Source organism: Vicia villosa, linkage group LG7, assembly GCF_029867415.1.
Source record: "Vicia villosa cultivar HV-30 ecotype Madison, WI linkage group LG7, Vvil1.0, whole genome shotgun sequence".
In the NCBI taxonomy this organism is placed as follows: Eukaryota; Viridiplantae; Streptophyta; class Magnoliopsida; order Fabales; family Fabaceae; genus Vicia; species Vicia villosa.
Genome location: NC_081186.1, coordinates 77,398,666 through 77,405,215, shown reverse-complemented (window position 1 = coordinate 77,405,215; position 6,550 = coordinate 77,398,666).

Below are 6,550 nucleotides of genomic sequence, written 5' to 3'. Positions count from 1 at the left end.
CAAATGTAACGTCTCCTTTTTCTACATGATCTCGTAGAAAGTGATGTCTTATTTCAATATGCTAGGTACGTGAGTGTAAGACAGGATTTTTACTCAAGTTTATGGCACTTGTGTTATCGCACATGATAGGTATGCGATCAAGCTTAATACCAAAGTCAAGAAGTTTTTGCTTGAGCCATAATATTTGTGCACAGCAGCTTCCAGCAGCTACATATTTTGCCTCAGCAGTAGATAATTCTTGCTATGCCAACTTATCAATGAATTTGAGAATAGATGACACGTTCCACTTGTGCTTTTTCTATCGGATTTGCAGCCAGCAAAATCTGAATCTGAGAATCCTACCAAATGACACTCATTTCCCTTTGGATACCATAGGCCATATGTAGTAGTTCCACGTAAGTATCGCAGAATTCTTTTGACGGCTTTCAAGTGAGATTCTTTTGGACAAGATTGATATCTTGCACACATACACACACTAAACATGATGTCTGGTCTTGAGGCAGTAAGATACAATAGTGAACCTATCATACCTCGGTATAATTTTACGTCAACCTCTTTACCTTTCTCATCTTTGTCTAGATTAGTATTTGTTGCCATAGGTGTGTCAATTTCTTTTGCTTCACTCATTCCAAATCTTTTGAGCAGCTCCGTACAGTATTTAGTTCGATTCACAAACGTTCCATGACTGAGTTGCTTGATTTGTAGGCCAAGGAAGAAATTTAGCTCACCCATGAGACTCATCTCAAATTCACTCTGCATAAGCTTAGAAAAATCTTTGACAAGTTTTGCATTAGTCGACCCAAATATAATGTCATCTACATAAATTTGGACTAAGAGAATATCTTTATCTTTTCTTTTAATAAAGAGAGTAGTGTCAACTTTACCCCTAGAGACCCTTGACTGAGGAGAAACTTGCTCAAACGTTCGTACCAAGCCCGAGGGGCTTGTTTAAGACCGTATAGAGCACGTTTCAGCTTATAGACATGAGTTGGGTACATGTAATTCTCAAAGCCGGGTGGCTGAGCAACATAGACTTCTTCATTTATATAGCCATTTAGAAAGGCACTTTTAACATCCATTTGGAATAGTTTGAAGTCTTTAGAACAAGCATAAGCAAGTAAGAGACGAATAGCTTCGAGACGTGCTACAGGAGCGTATGTCTCTTCATAATCAATACCTTCCTCTTGATTATAACCTTGGGCAACTAACCTAGCTTTGTTTCTAGTAATAACGCCGTTTTCATCAAGTTTGTTACGAAAAAACCCATCTAGTGCCTATTACTTGATGATCTCCCGGATGAGGGACTAAGTCCCAAACATCATTCCGTTTAAATTGGTTTAATTCTTCTTGCATGGCCATTAGCCAAAGCTCATCAAGTAATGCATCCTTAGCGTTTTTCGGCTCAACTTGTGAAACAAAAGCGAAATGATGACAGAAGTTACTTATCTTTGAGCGTGTTGTAACGCCCCTTGAGATGTCTCCTATTATATTGTCAATTGGATGGTCTTTCACGTTTGTCCAGGCCTTGGGAAGTTCTTCATTGTTTGAGATGCTTTCTTTTTCATTTTCATTGTGAGACTCATCTTTCTCTTTCTCAGCATCTTTCTTTTCAACACTTTCATCCTCATCTTCCTTATCCTTGACAATGTCTTCAGTGGATGGACCTGCACCATTAAATGAAAGACCTTTCTCGACATATTTTGCATAAAATTCATCAAAAGAAACGTGTACTGACTCTTCTACTATAAGTAATCTTTTATTATATATTCGATATGCTTTGCTAGATTGAGAGTAACCAAGGAATATGCCCTCATCAGCTTTAGCATGTAGATGTTGTTTACTCTTAAGCCCTTAAACATAATGTCTCTTTTCTTAGTATGTTCTATTGTGCAGCCAGAATTTGTAAACATTACTTTAAAATCTTTGTCACACAATTGACTTATACTTAAAAGATTATGTTTAAGACCTTCTACTAGCAGCACATCAGTTATAGTAGTGGTAGAAGGGTTACCTACACTTCCTTTACCAAGTATGGCTCCCCGATTGTTATCTCCATAGGTGACATACCCCTTTTTCTTTGCTTGAAGCTCAACGAAAAGAGATAGGTCTCCAGTCATGTGTCTTGAACATCCCTATCAAGGGACCATAACCTTTCGGCAATGTCAAGACACTTTTTCCTGCAAGATTAATTTAAAGAGGGAGGTCCCCAATTTTCATTGGGTCCTTGGTAGTGAGTACACAATTTGTTGCACTTAGGCAACCATTGAAATACTCCTTTAGGAACTAAAATTCTCCTAAATTTGCATTTTTCAATGGTATGTCCCTTTTTGCAACAATAATGACAGGTAATATGATGAGAATATGGAGTTTTGCTAGTTGATACTTTTGGTACAAAAGTGTATTTACTATATAAAGGAGTATACGATCTTTTGCCTTTGTCGGAATGTTTTGCTCCATTTTTCTTTAGATATTTGTTGTATCTTCGCACAAACAGTCCCATTTCCTCATCATCGGAGTCTTCGTCATCACTTGTGTCACTATCCTTTGGCTCTCGTTTTGAGGTCTTTGAGCTCGAAGCTTTTAGAGCTATTGACTTCTTCTCTACCTCTTTCTCCATGTTCTTTTCTTTCTTTGTCCTTTTCTCATGCATGTTAAGGCATTTAAGGTGTTGTTCATGTTCCTCTAGTTTACCAAATAAAGTTGTGATGTCTAAAGTGTTTAGATCATTTGCTTCCTTTATTGCTGTAACTTGGGTTGCCATTCCCTGTTCAAACATCTTAAGATTTTGTTAGTAGCAACTGCATTGGAAACAGGTCTATCAAGAGAATTTAATCGATTTTTCAGGTGAACGAATCTTTTCTGCATGCTTTCGATGGTTTCACCATCTTCCATGTGAAAAAGTTCGAACTCTTGAGTTAGCGTATTGATCCTAGCTAGTTTGACATCATCCGTTCCCTCGTGGGCAACTTGCAATGTGTCCCACATAGCTTTAGCTGATCTACAATGGGAAACGCGATAGTATTCATCAACTCCTAGAGCTGAGATTAGAATGTTTCTCGCTTTCCAATCGTATGCATATTTCTTTTCATCTTCAGCATTCCAAGTATCTTCTGGTTTTGGAACAACTGCACCAGCTGCATTTGTCATGGTGATCTGGAATGGACCATTGACAATAGCTGTCCAGATGTTCCTATCAATTGCATTGATATGGACACACATACAATCCTTCCAATAGCCGTAGTTTTCGCCGTTGAAAACTGGAGCTCTATTATGAGCCCCTTTAGGTCCGGAAGCCATCTTTCCAATAAGTGTTTCACGTAGCACGGAATAAACCAGAGCTCTGATACCACTTGTTAGACGCTGGCCTAAGGATCTAGAGGGGGGGTGAATAGATCCAACACAGTTTTTCCGGGATTTTTACAGACTATAGCGAAAGCGGTTCTGAATCGACTTGCGTCTATTCCGGACCGCTATTGCAAAGGGTTATATGTGTTACAAAACCACAAGATATTCGAAATTCCGGATAAGTAGATATGCTATCGAATCAATACGTGTCACAACTGAATATCAATTAACTTCTAGATTGACAACCTTTGATTTACAATGCAGTAAGGTGGATTAAGCAAATAGACAAACACTTGGTGACAATATTCAAATTGATGCTAATTCAAGATGTGGTGAATTGTGATGTTTATGCAGAACTTTTAATTCACAATTTTAACACTTGAATCATTGATCAATTTAGCAATTATACCAATTATGAGCAGAATAAAAAGAAAAAGATAAAAGCGATAAGAACACGATATTTGTTTAGGCAGTTCGTCGACCGTCCTCGCTACGACTACGTCTGCCCCCAATTCCAAATTGAAATTGGGTAATCTTTCATTAATGTTGAAAGAGTATATACAAAGAAGATAACAAAGCGATAAACGATAAACCAATTATGTCGATCCTTTGAATCTTCTTCCCCCTTAATCTTGACCAAGATCAAGGTTATCCAAGAGCTTCACTTTGATTCCCTTCTGCAGTGTCTTGATTCCTTGAACTCCCCGTTCCTCAATCGTTACACTCAGCCGAATCCTCAATGAACGCCTCTTGATAAAAACCCCCAAGAACCACCCGTCGTGGAGGACAAAACCCGCAGATTTTATTCACCAACAAACCCCACAAACCTTCACCCACTAGGAATCTTCAATTCTGTTCCATGGACGTTATCAAACTCATCACTAACCCGCAACGCAAGAATGATTATGTGTAATTGTGTTGGAGATGATGAAGAACGAAGATGAGAAGCATTTGTGTATCTTTCAGTCGTTGGTATCTTTGAATAATGAACCTTGGACAATATATATGATAGCTTAACAGTTGGAGATGAGAGAAACAGAATTTTTGGCATTCTTGATCAGTTAGGTCGACCTCTTGTAGTGCTTAGGTCGACCTAGCAGAGCTTGCAGAATTTTGCTCCCAGTTAGGTCGACCTGTTTAAGGAGTAGGTCGACCAGAATCCTCTCAAAATGCATTCTGGGGACATTTTCACAGATTAGGTCGACCTAGTTGTTGTGTAGGTCGACCTAACAGGCTGGTATGTAAAATTCATCACTTTAGGTCGACCTAAATGATGTGTGAGTCGACCTAGCAGGAGTATATGAATTTTTCTCCATTTTAGGTCGACCTGGGTTGACAGTAGGTCGACCTAACTGCTGGTTTTCTGCATTCTTCTTGATCTGCTTGTGTTGAGTCGACCTAAAGTATAATAGATCAACCTGTACTTGTCATGAGTGATCAATGCTTGCTTTTCTTTGAGTTTTCTGCTTCCGCCTTGTTGTTTGAATGCTCATTTGAGTTTGCCATAAATCAAAAACATCTTTGAGTGTAATCTTGTATTCACATGGTGCTACGACTAAATGATGTATGTATCTCATTATGCTGATTTTGGATCATTTGGTTCACAAAGTCTTAGGGCCAGTTTGTTTCAGCTTTAAAAAATGGATTTTTCTTTGTATTTTTGAAAATAGATTTTTCAAAACCGTTTTTCAAAATATTACAAGTTTTTTATATTTGTTTTTTCTGAAATGAAACACTAATTTTGACATCCTATAACATAAACACACATTATTGAAGATCAAAATTTAGTCAAAATCGCAATTTTTTCAAAAAGTTGTATTTCAAAAATGATTTTTATGAAAATCTATTTGAAATAGCTTCAAAATTAAGTGATTTTTTGAAATTTTGATATCCAATGTTTTTTTCCCATAAATAAATGAAATACCTAAAATTACATTTTAAGAACAACTATTCAAACAAAATTTTCATTTGAAGCTTTTATAAAAAGTTTCCTTGTAAAATTTTTTTTCACAAAATTATGTAACACTATAAAAATCATTTTTAAAAAAAAGGCCAAAACAAACGAGCCCTTAATCTCTACATAAATCATCCTTACTATTTCTCAACCAATTCTTCAGTGTAACATGGGTAGACTCAACTCGGTTAGTTGTTGTATTTCTAAGGTGTTTAACTTGATCAGTCTAAGCAGAAACAATCTTCTCCTTCACCTAGTCCAAAATTGTACTTTCAACATATTTCAACAAATCTGGACATTTCTCACAATCCTTCCTGAAATGTATAACAAAATCGAGTAACTTTCAGCGTGTCTTCTTTGTCCTTCAAAATTGTCCAACACACTTCTAAAGCCCAAGTAACATTTTCCTCCTTTTCGCTCTCCAGAAATGCAAACCCGACAGAATAAGTCTTTCAAATAGAGGTAACACCAATAATTTCCAATAGTGGAAGTCTGTACTTGTTGGCCTTATACGCTGAATTAATGATCAACACAATATGAAACTTGTTGAACAACTCGATGGAATATGTCTCGAACGATTACTCCATCCTTGAATGCTCAGTACCTAAATACATAATTGTTATCATCTATAAGTTTCAATAGTTGTTGCATTTTAGTTCTATCTCCTCCCCTCAACGCTTGTTAAGGGCCCGAATATTATACACTTGTTTGATATTTGAGATATTTTCGGTCTTTTATGTTTTAAAGTTGCAAGTATATTTTTCGGTTGCACCATATTCAATGTCAGGTCTGAAACAATTTCCTTCTCTTCTAGCACGAGATGCAATTGGATGACCTACTAACTTTTCACACACGTCATTGTTATGTAAATCACATATCACATTAAATCTCTATTTGTTATTTGACAAAAGATAACCACGCAACTTTAAGGGACACTCACATTTTCTTGAACCAGTGTCATCCCGTTTGAATTTTCGGATAGGAGTTCTATACTTCTCACTTCTTTCGTATCTCATTGTCACAAATGCATCTCTTCTATCTCAAACCAATATCAGACTTTTTGATTACAACACAAAAATCCAATTTGATAAACTGAGTGCGAATCCATTAAAACATAATGACGAAATTCAAATTCTTATCCATTTGTAAATTGATTGCCAACTTACGGAGCGAACAAGGAATGAAAAGTACTTTAAGAATGTATATTGCAAGTAATATTTTCAATAATGATTAAATTATAAATTACTTTAG